At 45.6% G+C, this 17,319-nt stretch overlaps 1 protein-coding gene across 3 annotated transcripts in view; it reads left to right on the top strand.

Annotated features, from left to right (window-relative positions):
• Window positions 1-767: 767 nt before the first annotated feature.
• The window catches only part of taok3a (TAO kinase 3a), a 136,360-nt gene continuing 119,808 nt past the window's right edge, over window positions 768-17,319 (top strand). For all 3 annotated transcript variants that reach the window (XM_080208421.1, XM_080208422.1, XM_080208420.1), the window contains exon 1: window positions 768-870. The gene's annotated coding sequence lies outside the window, so the exon portion shown is untranslated. The remainder of the gene's footprint in view (window positions 871-17,319) is intronic.

The raw sequence follows: 17,319 nt of genomic DNA, 5'->3' as shown, positions 1-17,319 counted from the left end.
CGACTAGGGGATTTTCACAGTAACTTCAATGCAGTGTTAGTGTAGGCCTACTAGTGGCACCGAAAAATAAACTTGAACTTTACTTAAAAATCATAATAAAGGGACAACATTGCCAAAAAAAAATTCCTCTCTCGTTTTTGATATTCGTTTTTTTCCCTAAATCAGCAGCATCTCACTTCATTCCAGTGAAATGATGCCCATCTTCCAGCCAGACTGTCGGCTGCAGACAGGTCCATTTGGTAGCAAACTCCACTAGCTTTCAGGGCTCTGCCCCTTCGTCATACGAGTGGTGAGCTCGCCCTGAAAGCTAGTGGCGTTTGCTACCAAATAAACCTGTCGGACTTTAACCCGGCGCTGTGAGACTTCTTACTGTGTTTACCCTCGTCCAGTGCCAGCACCTCCATACCGTTGCAGACAGGTCCGCCAGCAGACTGACTACCCGGGACAGGACTGGGAAAGAGGGGAGGAAGTGGAGGGCGGGGAAATGGGGGTGCACTCTTGTTGCCCGCCCTGGCTGTCTTTGGCGGCAACGATGGAGACAGCGGCGTGTTGCCGCGGCCATATTGGTGGTGGCGAGAGAGTGGCAGTTGATGCTCGCGGGGAAGGTTGGGGGGGTGGGGTGGAGGCGGCGAGCGGGCGAGGGCGAGCGAGCGAGCGGCAGGCGGGATTCGCGACGTCAACAGGGAGCGGGGCGGAGGGCGGGAGCGGCTGTCACTCACCGGGTGGAGGGCGGGAGCGGCTGTCACTCACCGGGCGGAGGGTGGGAGGAGCCGGGCTGAATGCGTTTCCGCCTGCGCCGTTTGGCCTTCACCAGGAAGTCGAGCTGCTGCGCTCTGGTTCTGTCCAAGGCGGGCGGTGGAAGAAGGCGAGGTGAGTGAAACCGGGAGGGATAACCGGCGGCACTCACCACCGCCCCCCCCCCGTCAGCTCGGGGGGAGGGAGAGGGCAAAATGGGGAGGAGAGGCTGTGTTTGAACCCGAGAGAGAAGGGGCTTCCCCCCCCCCCCCCAACAGCTTCCCCCCCCCCCCCCCCTTCAACCCGTTCTCCCACTCCTCTGGGCCCTTTACACCGGGGAGCGGGTGTTTTGGGTGGCGGGGATGGGGGAGGATTACTGTCGGGGGCCGGGCTCTGGAGCTCAGTGTTGGAGCTGATGGCGTGTCTGCGCCCTGTCCCGAGAGGTGCAGCCGCTTCCTGCTCCCCTCAGGAGGGGGTTGGAGGGGGGGGAGGTGGTTTGCAGAGTGAGTTGTTGATCCGCTGTGGGCTCTTGGTGAATTGGGGCGGGAGGAGAGAGTTTCTTCCAGAAACTTGCCTTCTGTCTCTGTGTGTGTTTGTTTGGGGCTATGGTACTGACCACCCACCCCAATAGCCCGGACCGGGCGGGGTCCCTGCTCTAAGAGCTGGAGACAGGGTGCAAACTTCCATGTGTTCCACCTCCAGCGACCCAGGCAGAGGTTTTATTTGTTGTTTACAGTAAATCGATTGTGTCACTGCGTGTGTGTCAGTGTCACTGCGTGTGTGTCAGTGTCACAGGTGGAGCTGACAGACGCTGCTGTTTAAACTCTCAGGCTCCCCCCCCACCCACCACAATGTTAATGTTTGCAGCCCAAGTGATGATCCTCAATCTATCCCATACAGTGATGGTAGGATGTCCCTCCCCTGGATCTGTCCTCAGACTATCCTATATACTTGTGGCAGGATGCCCCTCTTTCGGATCTGCCCTCAGACTATCCCATATACTTGTGGCCGGATGCCCTTCCCCTGGGTACATTAGATGCCCCAGGATGGGGGTGAAATACAATCATGAGGTGGGGGCAACTCTGCACTTTGCCACATTCTCTTTACTCAGCCATCTGGTGCCCCAGGCAAGACCATATATGACTCCCTCAGGTCTTTTATTTTTGGTTTAGCTTGCGCTGATTGGGAGGATTCTTTTAACTTAGATGCCTAATATTGCTTTTTGCCATTAGTTTTGCAACGGGATGTTTTCAACAGATTACTTTTTTTCCTGTCAGCAATTTGAAAAGGCGTCACATTAAACAGTTGAGTGCCATTCAGTACGAAGATTGTGTACAAACTGCATGGTAAAATGTAACTTTTTCTTTGCAATAATTTGCACAAGTTTATAATTTTTAGGATGTTTTTTCCATTTGGAAGAGTTGAGTAATAACTTGCCACCTATTCAAGTTGATATATATTGTTATGTAATGAGGGAGTGTCTTCAGGCAGAATGTCACATTGGTTTTATCATACATTTTATCTGCAACATCCACATGGAAGCTTCATCTGGGGACACATTCTGGCAGACAGTGTTGAGTATGTCCACCTGAAAATAATGTGCAAAATTATGTGATTAGAAGTGCGTTGAGCACAGTTATTCCCAAACTATTTTCCAAGATGACCATATTTTAACACCTGAAAATTAACATGACCCAAGATGCCCACAAAAACAGCAGCATATTAACATTATATGATGTTTATTTATTTTGGATTACACTTACATGATAGAAATGTAAACTTTTCAGGTACTTTGTAAAACTTGTTTTATATGTTTGTGTAGATTCCTACCAACTTTTCCATTTTCCCTGATGATTGATGATAGAAGATGCCAGGAAACCCCTCTTTTCAACCACCCCCCCATTTGCACACTGGAATCAGCCTCTTTTCTCCATGACACACATCTCCACCTCCCAACACCCCTCACTGTCACTCCAATACACTTGTGCCTCTCCCCAACCCCAATTGCCCACCCTACCCACATGCAGGAACTCTTACCTATCATCCCAAACCCTTCCCCTAACTCAACTTTTCTTCCTAACTTCCCTCCTACTCTCTCAATAATTTCTCGCTGCCTTACCTGCACGACCCAATTTTTTCAAGGGCAGCCAGGAATGTCAAGCTGAGGTTAAAATCAGATCAGGCGTGATCTTATTGAATAAAGGAGCAGGTTAAAAGAGTTGACTAGCGTACTCCTAATTCATATGTTTAGTTGTTGGTGCCTGCAAAGTAGTCGCTAGCTGGATAAGGAGCCTGTACAACAGACAAGACAGGACCAGGCATACAATAAAATTTGAAGCTGCCACTCAGCTTCTGGGCTCAGTGGCCTAACCACTTTTTTCCAGCATTGTTAGTGCTTGCATTACACTTGGTCTCCACAAAGGTTGGCAAGCACACAAATATCCTTGGCCCATTCCACTAAAAATGAGTTTCTGGTATTAAAGAGCACTTTAAGATCACCATTTGCCCCTTGCTGTTTGGCAGCATTGACCCAATGGGTCCAGGGCTGTCCAGCCAAGCCTTCAGACTGGGCAGTCTCTGCTCCCCAATCACCTTTGCTGCCTCAAGGAGGAGGAGCTCACAACTCAAGTCTATTTATTGCAATCACATCAAGACTGTAATCCACAGTTTGGGAAACCATACTTTAGAGTCATCAATATCTCTTGTGGAAAATAGTATCATGTGGAGAATTTATATGAAAAGAAGAAAGTACTCAGAAAAAAATTGTTAGGTATTCCAAAATCATTGAGCATATAGGATCAGGCTTGCATTAATGTGTGTCATGAATTTGTGATCTTGACAACAATTATGAGGTACAAACGTAGGATCAGATCTCTTTGACGTGAAGGAAAGTAATTTCAAATTCTGTTTTACCTGTTTCAATTACTTTAATGTCTTCCCTTTTTGAAAAAATATGATTAGATAGAAATTGCAATGCAACCAGGCCATTTGCTTCAAGTCTTTGTTGACTTTATTTCTTCCAAGTGAGCAAATAGTTCTAATCACCTTTACTTATCTTTTTCCACATCCCTTTCTCCCTTTTTCTTTCATTGATTGAGTTTAATCTTATTTATTGACATAGTTTCTATCAATCACTAATCCTGAAAACAATTCCAAAACATCACAACTTTGTGAGATATTTCTCTTGTCTCCTGTTCTGAACCTTGCATTTAATCTTGTGTCTGTAACCACTCAACTACTGGAAACAGTCTGCTTATTTATACTCTGGCTCATGCTTTGTGATTTTTCAACACTTCAGACACGTTGCCCCATATTGTGCATTGTTCTAACAAATTAAATCATCACTTTTAAATCACTTTGATTTTTATGCTCCCCATACAACCCTAGTGCATTTGTATAATAGTGTCTCTAATTTTTTTGTAGTGTTGAGTCCCGATACCACATGTTAACTGAGATTTGAGCTCTTGGCAGCTGAAAGTCTTTCAACATGACAAATGAAGATAGTGTAACTGGGATCTGTGTTGTCCAGATTCAGTTTGCTATTCTGTTTGCATCATGTGCAGAGCTGCTTCATTCTTCTGCATTTATTGAAAAGTTGTGTTATGCATTCGTTCTGATCTGAGATGTTGGTCGTTCATCTCCATACTTCATATTTTTCTACTCTTTATTGTAAATTTGCAAATATATTTAATACACTTGCAATCACGTGTTTTTTAGGCTAATATATCATCTCTTGCCTTTTTTCCTCTAGCCTTGTAATATTTTTCTATTTGGGTAATTAACTTAAGTCCCTTTTGAAAACCACGATTGATTCTACCACCAACATGGTCAGGCAGTGCATTCCAGATCCTCACAGCTTTGTGTAAAAAAATACCCAATAAATTTCCTTGTATCACCTCTAGTTCTTGCTGTTCATCATGAGTCATTGTTCCCTGGTTTTTGATCCTTACTGCAGTAGGAACAGTTTCTTCCTATCTATCAGTCTCACCAGTTTGAGGCAATTGCATCCAAGATTGAACTTGTTACATCAATATCAAGATTTTTAAAAAATTGTTTTCAGCCAATGAAAATGTTTGTTTTCACCATTTCCTATGAAAGAAGATACAAATTAGATAAAAGCTTTCTGGGGGTACCTGGTGCCTTGTGTTATATCTAATGCCTCAGTGCTTTGCATGAAATGCATTATCCTGGAGTGCATTTGCTGTTAAGCAGCTGAATCTGGGAGCCTAGCTTAATGGCCGCCTCCTGTATTGTAGTGATTCTACGAATAAAGTTGAACAAAGTTTATAAATGAAAAGGTTGTCCCTGATATTTTGAGAGATTTCACTATGATTGTGTTTCCAGCACACAGTGGCTGGCTCAGTCAGGAACTTTCTGGTCTAAGGGTAAATATACATTTTTTAAAACATGGTCGATTAGGGTGTGATCTGTAGAGCTTATTTGAAATAGTGTTGCATTTTTATGCAAAAGATTTTTTAAAATTCAAATACTCTTTAATTCCCAAATCCCAGCAGAAATTGTACCTGCTGCATCAGTGATTCATTTCCTGGTGATGGAATACTGAGTAAAAAAAATTAGACAGTGTTCATGTACTGAGTATTGCAGATCACGTTTTTCGAATGGCTTTGAGCTGGCTCAAACTGCTTGCGTAGTGAATCTTTCTTAGTGGTACATTGAATCACACGTGTTGAAGTTATGGTAGTGGTGGAGTATATAATTTATTTTTAATTGCTGAAATGAAAACAATGTTTGTTTCTGAAAGAGACTTGTTTTTAACTCCCACTTTTTACCTAGGGATTACTCAGCAGATGTTGTCCTTCAGGTTTGTCCACTGTTGGTATACAGTGAATCTGATTTTTGTTTTAAAGTGGCCAAGATTGATGTGCCTAGTTTTTTGTAAATAATGCCTGGCTTTGAGTAAAATTACTTATTTCTTAAAAGCTTTGATTTATTAACAAATTAGCTGATCCTGGTCATAATTAGTTCTGACTGTCTGATTTAGCTCTATCCACTTTTCAATTTTTTTTGTTTTGTTATTACTCTTTGCATGATTATTTTGCTGGTCATTTCCTAAAGTACAAGTATATAAGCATGCATTCAAAAAAATTGATTTATTATTTTTATTTTCACATGTATTAGTATTTAGTGAAAAGTATTGTTTCTTGTGCACGATGCAGACAAAGTGTACCATACGTAGAGAAGAAAAGGAGAGTGGAGAATGTATTATAAAGTTGTAGCTAGGGTGTAGAGAAAGATCAATTTAATGTGAGGTAGGTCCATTCAAAAGTCTGGTGGCAGCAGGGAAGAAGCTGCTTTTGAATTGGTTAGCATGTGACCTCAGAATTTCGTATCTTTTTCCCAACGGAAGAAGGTGGAAAAGAGTATGTCTGGGGTGCATGGGGTCCTTGATTATGCTGGCTGCTTTTCTGAGACAGCGGGAAGTATAGACAGACTCAGTGGATGTGAGGCTGGTTTGAGTGTTGTACTGGGCTTCATTCACGACACTTTGTAGTTTCTTGCGGTCTTGGACAGAGCAGGAGCCATACCAAGCTGTGATACAACCAGAAAGAATGCTTTCTGTGGTGCATTTGTAAAAGCTAGTGAGAATCATAGCTGACATGCTAAATTTCCTTTCTCTCTTGAGAAAGTAGAGGTTTTGGTGGGCTTTCTTAACTATAGTGTTGGCATGGAGGCACCAGGACAGGTTATTGGTGATCTGAACACCTAAAAACCTGAAGCTGTTAACCATTTCTACTTCATCCCCATTGATGTAAACAGGGGCATGCCCTCCACTTGGCTTCCTGAAGTCGATGACTATCTTCTTCGTTTTGTTGACGCTGAGGAAGAAATTATCGTTGCACCAACTCACCAGATTCTCTATCTCTTGTCTGTACTATGTCCCGTCATTGTTGGAGATCTGACCCACAACGATGGTGTCATCAGCAAACTTGAAAATAGAGTTGGAAGGGAGTTTGGCTATACAGTCAAAGATGTGTAAGGGGCTGAGGATGATCATGGAGTACTTGTTGTTGCCTATCCTTACTGCAGTTTGTGGGTTAGGAAGTCGAGGATCCAGTTGCAGAAGGAGGAGCTGAGCCCCAGACCATGAAGTTTGGAGATGAGTCTCATAGGAATAATGGTGTTCGTAGTCTAAGAATAGAAGTGTGACATAGGTATCTTTGTTACCTAGGTGTTCCAGGGTTGAGTGTATCTGCACTCATAACAACATAAGAAATAGGAGCAGGAGTAGGCCATCTAGCCCTTCGAGCCTGCCCCGCCATTCAGTAAGATCATGGCTGATCTGAAGTGGCTCAGTTCCACTTTCCTGCCTTCTCCCCATAACCCTTAATCCCCTTGCCTACCAAAAACCTATCTACCCGCGTCTTAAATATATTTAGCGAGGCAGCCTCCACCACTTCAACGGGCAGAGAATTCCAGAGATTCACCACCCTTTGAGTGAAGAAGTTCCTCCTCAACTCCATTCCAAACTGCCCCCCCCCCCATCTTGAGGCTGTGCCCTCTAGTCCTAATGTCCTTTCTGAGTGGGAAGAACCTCTCCACCTCTACCCTATTCATCCCATTCATCATCTTGTATGTCTCAAAGGGAGACGGCACCTGCTGTGGACCTGTTGCAGTGATAAGCGAACTGTAGTGAATCCAGGCAGTCGGGCAGTTGAAAAACTGAGCTAAGATTTATAACTCAAATGCAAAGGCGAAATAGTCATAGCCAAATAGGAGGGAGAGATGGTGGAAAGATGCAATGGGAATGTTATACTTATTTAAATAACATGCATGCATCAAAGGGCCCAGTGTTGTGCTGTGCCACTTATGCCAGACAATGAAATTGAGATGAAATACACAATACCGTGCAGGCTTGTCGTTTTTTTGATGACTTAAGGAAGAATTTTTTTTTCACTCTTGTGCTGTCTATTTAGTTAAATGTTAGTTTGTTTGCTGGAGCAGACGAGTGAAGGAGCAGAGAGACAGATAAGAAATTACCTGTTAAAAACCTGTTTAAATAAGTTTAAAGCACTTTCGTAGTAAGAACTTACCTTGTAGAACTGTTTAAATCATTTAAAAGCATTTTTGCAGGCTTTTTGTATCTACCACTTTAAGAATTCTAAGGGAGTGGATAGCAGGGAGTTGTGGGGGAGCAGGCTTTAAAACAGCGCCAGGTTTAAAAGGAGGCCTGCTGTAGACAGTGGGCAGCGGAGTGAGAGGGAAGCAGAGTGAGCTATTAGGGCTTAGGAGCAAAAGGGCTGGGGAGAAAAAGGGCCAGGTAAGTTCGTGTTGAAATTTTCAACACTACTATAGTGAATAATGGAGGGGCATGTGATGTGTTGTTTCTGTATGATGTGGGAGCTGGTGGACCCCAGGGTCCTTCCCAGTGACCATGTCTGCAGTAAGTGCAGGTTGCTAGAGGAACTCCAGCTCAAGGTAGATGAGCTGGCCTCTGGGCTACAGACACTGAGGCTCATCAGGGGGAGAGAGGGTGCCATTGTCAATGGGGTGCAAGTGACATTCCCCCCCCCCCCCCAGATTGGCTAACTCTAAGGGTCAGGAACAAGAGGGGGCTGCTGAGCGGAGGCAGGAGGGCGGGGAGTGGATGCCTCAGCCTCTCAATCTGCATAACAGGTTTGAGGTTCTTGCTTCCAGTCTGGACGAGAACGAGGGAGGTGAGGCTGGTGAGCAAACTGCACACAGTACAGTGATGCAGACGCAGGACATAGGCAAAGAGAAGCTGAAAAGGAACGTAGTAGTAATTGGGGATAGTGGGGTTAAGGGTATTGACACTGTCCTTTGTCACAATGACAAAGTGTACAGAAGGGTGTGTTGTCTGCCTGGTGCTCGGGTCCGGGATGTCGCAGCTGGGCTGCAGAGGAACCTGGAGTGGGAGGGTGAGAATCCGGTCGTTGTGGTTCATGTGGGTGCCGGCGACGTAAGCAAAATGCAGACTGAGGATCTGGGGAGGGAGTATGAAAAGCTGGGAATGGAATTAAAAAGTAGAACCGACAAGGTGGTTATCTCTGGGCTACTGCCTGAACCGTGTGCAGATGGGCGTAGGGTTGACAGGATTAAGGAAGTGAATGGGTGGCTCAGGGATTGGTGTGGGAGGAATGGGTTTGAATTTATGGGGCATTGGCACCAGTATTGGGGTAGGTGGGACCTGTTCGGGCGGGATGGGGTTGGTCTGAACCGTGCTGGGACCAGAGTGCTGGCAAATAGAGTAAAGAGGACTGTAGACAGGGCTTTAAACTAATTAGGGGGGGGAGGGTGCGAGGGTAGGTGACCTTACGAGGTCTAAAGTTAAGGAGAGTGTACATGTAAGGGAAGAGGCCGAGGATGTCCCAATAATAGAGGGAGTAGGGGGCGTGAGTATAGTTGGTGGCATTGCGGCAAATAGGGTCCAGGTGAAGGCTGGGATGAAAGCACTTTATCTGAATGCACGAAGCATTCGGAATAAAGTGGATGAGCTGATGGCGCAGATCGACACAAATGGATACGATCTGGTGGCCATTACAGAGACGTGGCTGCAGGGTGACAGGGACTGGGAGCTGAATGTACAGGGCTATCAAGTGTTTAGGAAGGATAGGCAGGAGGGAAAAGGGGGGGGCGTAGCTCTGCTGATTAAGGATAGCATCATGGTGGTAGCAAGGAATGATATTGGAGCCAAGGAGCAGAGGGTGGAATCGTTGTGGGTGGAGATTAGGAACAGCAAAGGGAGGAAGACGCTAGTGGGTGTCGTCTATAGGCCCCCGAATAATGATCTGGAGATGGGGCGGGCTGTTAACGCGCAAATAAGTGCGGCGTGCAGGAATGGAACGGCCGTAGTTATGGGGGATTTCAATCTGCATATTGATTGGTCAACCCATGTTGGACGTGGGGGGCTCGAGGAAGAGTTCTTGGAATGCTGCCGGGATAGTTTCCTCGAACAGTGTGTGTTGGAGCCGACGAGGGAGCGAGCTATCTTGGATCTGGTGCTATGTAATGAAGCGGGTAGAATTAGGGACCTTGTGGTGAAGGATCCTCTTGGGGAGAGTGATCATTGTATGGTGGAGTTTCTGGTGCAGATGGAGGAGGAGAAAGTGGGTTCCCGGACACGCGTCCTTTGTTTGAATAGAGGGGAGTACGGTAGGATGAGAGAAGAATTGGCGAATGTGGACTGGGAGAGCGCGTTGGAGGAACGGTCTGTTGAGGAGCAGTGGAGGATCTTTAAGGAGATCTTTCTTGGTGCTCAATGGAAATTTATTCCGATGGTCAAAAAGGATAGTAGGAGGAGAGGTAATAAGCCGTGGATAACGAAGGAGGTGAAGGAAAGTGTTAAACTAAAAGCGGAGGAATTTAGAGTAGCTAAGAGTAGTGGGCGAGAAGAGGATTGGGAGAGGTTTAAATGTCAACAAAGATTGACAAAGAAGTTGATAAGGAAGGGTAGGAGAAACTATGAAGCTGGGCTAGCGCTTAATATAAAAAAGGATAGCAAGAGTTTTTATAAATATATAAAAAGGAAGAGGCTGGCTAGGGAGAATGTTGGTCCTTTAGAGGATGAGAAAGGGGACCTAGTGGTAGGGGATGGGGATATGGCTAAGGTATTGAATAACTTTTTTGTTTCGGTCTTCACGGAGGAGGACGTGAATAATTTGCCGGGTGTTAGCGATGGAAAGGTGGTAGGACTGGAGGGTCTTAATGACATTACTGTTACTAGAGAGGCGGTGCTCGACAGACTGGAGGGGCTGATTGTGGACAAGTCCCCAGGACCGGATGGAATGCATCCGAGGGTTCTGAAAGAAATGGCGGAGGTTATAGTGGATGCCTTGGTGGTTATTTTCCAAACGTCGCTGGATTCCGGGGAAGTGCCGGATGATTGGAAAACGGCTAATGTTACGCCGTTGTTTAAGAAGGGTGCCAGGCAAAAGGCGGGGAATTATAGGCCAGTTACTTTAACGTCTGTGGTAGGTAAAATGTTGGAATCTGTCATTAAGGAGGAAATTGCGAGGCATTTTGAAGGGAATTGCTTGATAGAGCAGACGCAGCACGGTTTCATTTAAGGGAAGTCGTGTCTGACAAATTTACTGGAGTTCTATGAGGATGTGACTAGGGCAGTGGATAGAGGAGAGCCGGTGGATGTGGTCTTTCTAGATTTTCAGAAGGCGTTTGACAAAGTGCCTCACAAGAGGTTATTGCAGAAGGTCGAGGGACATGGAGTTGGGGGTAGGGTGTTAGCGTGGATAGAGGATTGGTTGTCAAATAGGAGGCAGAGAGTGGGGGTCAACGGGTGCTATTCGGATTGGCGGATGGTGACTAGTGGAGTGCCCCAGGGGTCGGTGCTGGGGCCTCAGCTTTTTACCATTTATATAGATGATCTGGAGGAGGGAACCGAGTGTAGGGTGTCGAAATTTGCTGATGACACCAAGATTGGGGGAACGGCAAATTGTGCGGAGGGTGTGGAGAGTCTGCAGAAGGATCTAGATAGGCTGGGCGAATGGGCCAGGAAATGGCAAATGGAATTTAATGTTGGCAAGTGTGAGGTGGTCCACTTTGGTAGGAAGAATGGTAGGAAGGACTATTACTTACGGGGTGAAAAACTGCAGCAGGCGACGGTGCAGAGGGACCTCGGGGTCCTTGTGCATGAGTCGCAAAAACCCAGCTTGCAGGTGCAGCAGGTGGTCAGGAAGGCGAATGGAATGCTGGCCTTCATAGCGAGGGGGATTGAATATAAAAGTAGGGAGGTCTTGCTGCAGCTGTATAGGGCATTGGTGAGGCCGCAACTGGAGTACTGTGTGCATTTTTGGGCGCTGCACCTGCGCAAAGATATTTTGGCCTTGGAGGGAGTGCAGAGGAGGTTTACTAGGCTGATACCGGAGTTGAGGGGGTTGAGCTATGAGGAGAGGCTGAATAAACTGGGCTTGTACTCGTTAGAGTTTAGAAGAATGAGGGGAGATCTCATTGAGACGTATAAGATGATGAATGGGATGGATAGGATAGAGGTGGAAAGACTCTTCCCGCTCAAAAAAGACAGTAGGACTAGAGGGCACAGCCTCAAGATAAAAGGGGGGCGGTTTAGAACGGAGTTGAGGAGGAACTTCTTCACTCAAAGGGTGGTGAATCTCTGGAATTCTCTGCCCGTTGAAGTGGTGGAGGCTGCCTGGCTAAATATTTTTAAGACGCGGGTTGATGGGTTTTTGATAGGAGAGGGGATTAAGGGTTATGGGGAGAGGGCGGGAAAGTGGAATTGAGCAGCGACAGATCAGCCATGATCTTACTGAATGGCGGGGCAGGCTCGAAGGGCTGGATGGCCTACTCCTGCTCCTATTTCTTATGTTCTTATGTCTGCCTGGTTCTCGGGTCCGGGATGTCGCATCTGGGCTGCAGAGGAACCTGGAATGGGAGGGTGAGAATCTGGTCGTTGTGGTACATGTGGGTGCCAACGACATAGGCAAAATGCGAACTGAGGATCTGGGGAGGGAGTATGAAAAGTTGGGAATGGAATTAAAAAGTAGAACTGACAAGGTGGTTATCTCTGGATTACTACCTGAACCGTGTGCAGACGGGCGTAGGGTAGATAGGATTAAGGAAGTGAATGGGTGGCTCAGGGATTGGTGTGGGAGGAATGGGTTTGAATTTATGGGGCATTGGCATCAGTATTGGGGTAGGTGGGACCTGTTCAGGTGGGATGGGGTTGGTCTGAACCGTGCTGGGACCAGAGTCCTGGCGAACCGTGTAAATAGGACTGTAGACAGGGCTCTAAACTAATTTGGGGGGGGAGGGTGCGAGGGTAGGTGACAGTACGGGGTCTAAAGTTAAGGAGAGGGTACAGGTAAGGGAAGAGGCTGAGGATGTCCCAATAATAAAGGTAGTAGGGGGCGTGAGTATGGTTGGTGGTGTTCTGGCAAATAGGGTCCAGGTGAAGGCTGGGATCAAGGCACTTTATCTGAATGCACGAAGCATTCGGAATAAAGTGGATGAGCTGGTGGCGCAGGTCAGCACAAATGGATATGATCTGGTGGCCATTACAGAGATGTGGCTGCAAGGTGACAGGGACTGGGAGCTGAATGTCCAAGGGGTATCAAGTGTTTAGGAAGGATAGGCGGGAGGAAAAAAGCGGGGGGGGGGGCGGGGGCGTAGCTCTGCTGATTAAGGATAGTATCAGGGTGGTAGCAAGGGATGATATAGGAACCAAAGAGCAGAAAGTGGAATCGTTGTGGGTGAAGATTAGGAACAGCAAAGGGAGGAAGATGCTGGTGGGTGTCGTCTATAGGCCCCGAATAATGATCTGGAGGTGGGGCGGGCTGTTAACGTGCAAATAAGTGCGGTGTGCAGGAATGGAACGGCGATAATTATGGGGGATTTCAATCTACATATTGATTGGTCGACCCATGTTGGACGCGGTGGGCTCGAGGAGGAGGTCTTGGAATGTTGTCGGGATAGTTTCCTTGAACAGTGTATGTTGGAGCCGACGAGGGAGCGAGCTATCTTGGATCTGGTGTTATGTAATGAGGCGGGTAGAATTAGGGACCTCGCGGTGAAGGATCCTCTTGGGGAGAGTGATCATTGTATGGTGGAGTTTCTGGTGCAGATGGAGGAGGAGAAAGTGGGTTCCCGGACACGCGTCCTTTGTTTGAACAGAGGGGAGTACGGTAGGATGAGAGAAGAATTGGCGAATGTTGACTGGGGTAGCGCGTTGAGGAGCAGTGGAGGATCTTTAAGGAGATCTTTCTTGGTGCTCAGCAGAAATTTATTCCGATGGTTAAAAAGGACCGTAGGAGGAGAGGTAATAAGCCGTGGATAACGAAGGAGGTGAAGGAAAGTGTTAAATTAAAAACGGAGGCGTTTAGAGTAGCTAAGAGTAGTGGACGAGAAGAGGATTGGGAGAGGTTTAAATGTCAACAAAGATTGACAAAGAAGTTGATAAAGAAGGGTAGGAGAAACTATGAAGCTGGGCTAGTGCTTAATATAAAAAAGGATAGCAAGAGTTTTTTTAAATATATAAAAAGGAAGAGGCTGGCTAGGGTGAACGTTGGACCCTTAGAGGATGAGAGGGGGGACTTAGTGGTAGGGGATGGGGAAATGGCTGAGGTCTTGAATAACTTTTTTGTTTCGGTCTTCACGGAGGAGGACGTGAATAATTTGCCGGGTGTTAGCGATGGAAGGGAGGTAGGACTGGAGGGTCTCGATGACATTATTGTTACTAGAGAGGCGGTGCTCGACAGACTGGAGGGACTGATTGTGGACAAGTCCCCAGGACCGGATGGAATGCATCCAAGGGTTCTGAAAGAAATGGCGAAGGTGATAGTGGATGCCTTGGTGGTTATTTTGCAAACGTCGCTGGATTCCAGGCAAGTGCCGGAAGATTGGAAAACGGCTAATGTTACGCCGTTGTTTAGGAAGGGTGGCAGGCAAAAGGCAGGGAATTATAGGCCAGTTAGTTTAACGTCTGTTGTAGGTAAAATGTTAGAATCCGTCATCAAGGAGGAAATAGCGAGGCATCTTGAGAGGAATTGCTTGACAGAGCAGACGCAGCATGGTTTCGTTAAGGGGAAGTCGTGTCTGACAAATTTATTGGAGTTCTATGAGGATGTGTCTCGGGTGGTGGATAGAGGAGAGCTGGTGGATGTGGTCTTTCTTGATTTTCAGAAGGCGTTTGACAAGGTGCCTCACAAGAGGTTATTGCAGAAGGTAAGGGGGCATGGAGTTGGGAGTAGGGTGTTAGCGTGGATAGAGGATTGGTTGTCAAATAGGAGGCAGAGAGTGGGAGTTAATGGGTGCTATTCGGATTGGCGGTTGGTGACTAGTGGAGTGCCCCAGGGGTCGGTGCTGGGGCCTCAGCTTTTTACCATTTATATAGATGATCTGGAGGAGGGAACCGAGTGTATGGTGTCGAAATTTGCTGATGACACCAAGATTGGTGGAACGGCAAATTGCGCGGAGGGTGTGGAGAGTCTGCAGAAGGATCTGGGTAGGCTGGGCGAATGGGCCAGGAACTGGCAAATGGAATTTAATGTTGGCAAGTGTGAGGTGGTCCACTTTGGTAGGAATAATGGTAGGAAGGACTATTACTTACGTGGCGAAAAACTGCAGCAGGCGACGGTGCAGAGGGACCTCGGGGTCCTTGTGCATGAGTCGCAAAAACGCAGCCTGCAGGTGCAGCAGGTGGTCAGGAAGGCTAATGGGATGCTGGCCTTCATAGCAGGGGGATTGAATATAAAAGTAGGGAGGTCTTGCTGCAGCTGTATAGGGCATTGGTGAGGCCGCAGCTGGAGTACTGTGTGCAGTTTTGGTCGCTGCACTTACGCAAGGATATTTTGGCCTTGGAGGGAGTGCAGAGGAGGTTTACTAGGCTGATACTGGAGTTGACGGGGTTGAACTATGAGGAGAGGCTGAATAAACTAGGCTTGTACTCGTTAGAGTTTAGAAGAATGAGGGGAGATCTCATTGAGACATATAAGATGATGAATGGGATGGATAGGATAGAGGTGGAGAGACTCTTCCCGCTCAGAAAGGACAGTAGGATAGGGGGCACAGCCTCAAGATAAAGGGGGAGCGGTTTAGAATGGAGTTGAGGAGGAACTTCTTCACTCAAAGGGTGGTGAATCTCTGGAATTCTCTGCCCGTTGAAGTGGTGGAGGCTGCCTGGCTAAATATTTTTAAGACGCGGGTTGATGGGTTTTTGATAAGCGAGGGGATTAAGGGTTATGGGGAGAGGGCGGGAACGTGGAACTGAGCCACGACAGATCAGCCATGATCTTATTGAATGGCAGGGCAGGCTCGAAGGGCTTGATGGCCTACTCTAGCTCCTATTTCTTATGTTCTTATGTAAAGCCATTTTGAAAAGAAAATTCAAATGTAACTCATTAAGATTTTAGCTTTTAAGTTTTTGAGTTCTTTATACTTCAGTACATTAATGTAGTTGTGTTTATTTAAGTTGATGAAAGAAGAATGACAATTTCTGTTACAAAACAGATTTTTTTGTATTGAACTTTTAATTAACTTGTAATTCTGCAATTTTCTGAATGTCTTGCAGTACTTTGTTGCAGTTTTCCTTGGCATTGATTGCTTTGTTGTCATCCACAAATTCAGAAATTTCTTTATACAGATTCTAACTAGAATACCCATAAAATACAAACATTTTGAGCTGGATGGTTTTGGTGAAATGGCTGAATTTTTTTAAATGTCTGATTGAACCCTTTTAGACATTTTTAAAATTCAGCTCTTCAGCAAAATCTGGCATCAAAGAATGAATATAGCCTATTGTAGTATTCTTATCATTGAAAAAGAAAGATGATCATGGCTTTAATAAAAAGCATTAGTGTACCTTGTGAAGAATTGCTTAACTTTGACTTCATTATTTCCAATTACAATGGTAACTGGATTCTGAAGTGTTGGAACGTCACACTTCAGCTAATATTTTTCAGCTTTTGTGAATGAGGAAGACTAAAAGGGCTAATGAAATGTTGGTCTTTGTGTCGAAGGAGCTGAAATACAAAGGAGAGGAACTTGGGCTTCAGTTGTATAGATCTTTGGTCAGGCATCATCTTGCTTATTTTGTTCAGTTTCAGGCATCATGCCTCAGGAGTGATTGGCCAGAGAGAGTTTGCAGTACCATTTCACTGGAATAATGTTGGAATTAGAAGAATTAAATTACCTATTGCATTGAAATTGCATGAACTATATATAAATCACATGTTTGAGGTATCAACCTTGTAAAATTACATAGTGTATATGACACACAGGCCATTTGGCCCAATCAGTCCATGTCAGCATTTATACTTCACTTGAACCTTCTCCCATGTTTTCCTCATCTAAATTGATTCCCTTTTCCCTCTTATGCTTGTCCGGCTTTCGCTTAAATGCATCTAAACTATTCACTTCATCTACCCCCTGTGATCATGAGTTCCACGTTCTCACTGCTTTTTGAGTAAAGACGTTTCCTCTGAATTCCCTGTTGGATTTTTTGCCAACTATTTTATAAAGATTTTATAGTTTCTAACTGTGCTCTACCCCACAAGAAGAAAATGTCTCTCTGTATCTAAATTTAAGATTTCTATTCAGTTACACTCGCCATTCCATTTTTTTCCAAGAGAAAAGACACCCAGCCTGTCCGTCCTTTCCTGGTTTATATATTCACGTATTTAATATATCAACCATTTGAATATTGTCTGCACCCACCAGTGTCTCCATATCCTTTTTATAATGTGGCAACCAGACTGCCAAAAGTGTGGTCCAACTAAGATTTGATACAGGTTTTGCACAACTTCCTTACTTTTCAGTTCTATCCCTCAAGAGTAGTGTTTGCTTTGCTTTTTTATGGCCTTGTGAACCTGTGGTGCAACTTTTAACGATTGTGTACTCATACTCCAAGATACCTTGTTTCTCTCACAGGTAAGCTCGCACATCCAAGTAATAAGTGACCTCCCTCCTCTTCCCATCAAAATGTACTACCTCACCTTTATCCTTGTTGAACTTCATTTGCTAATTGTCTCCCCATTCAGCAATTTTATTGATGTTCTGTTGTAATTCATTGCTGTATTCCTCGGCCTTGATTACTTTGGTATCATATATAAGTTTGTAAATTGTGTTTTGGATTCC

This window comes from Carcharhinus amblyrhynchos, chromosome 20 (genome assembly GCF_965287045.1).
Source record: "Carcharhinus amblyrhynchos chromosome 20, sCarAmb.v2.hapA, whole genome shotgun sequence".
NCBI classification, from domain to species: Eukaryota; Metazoa; Chordata; class Chondrichthyes; order Carcharhiniformes; family Carcharhinidae; genus Carcharhinus; species Carcharhinus amblyrhynchos.
Note: the sequence above shows the minus strand (reverse complement) of the source record. Positions and strands in the feature narration are given on the sequence as shown.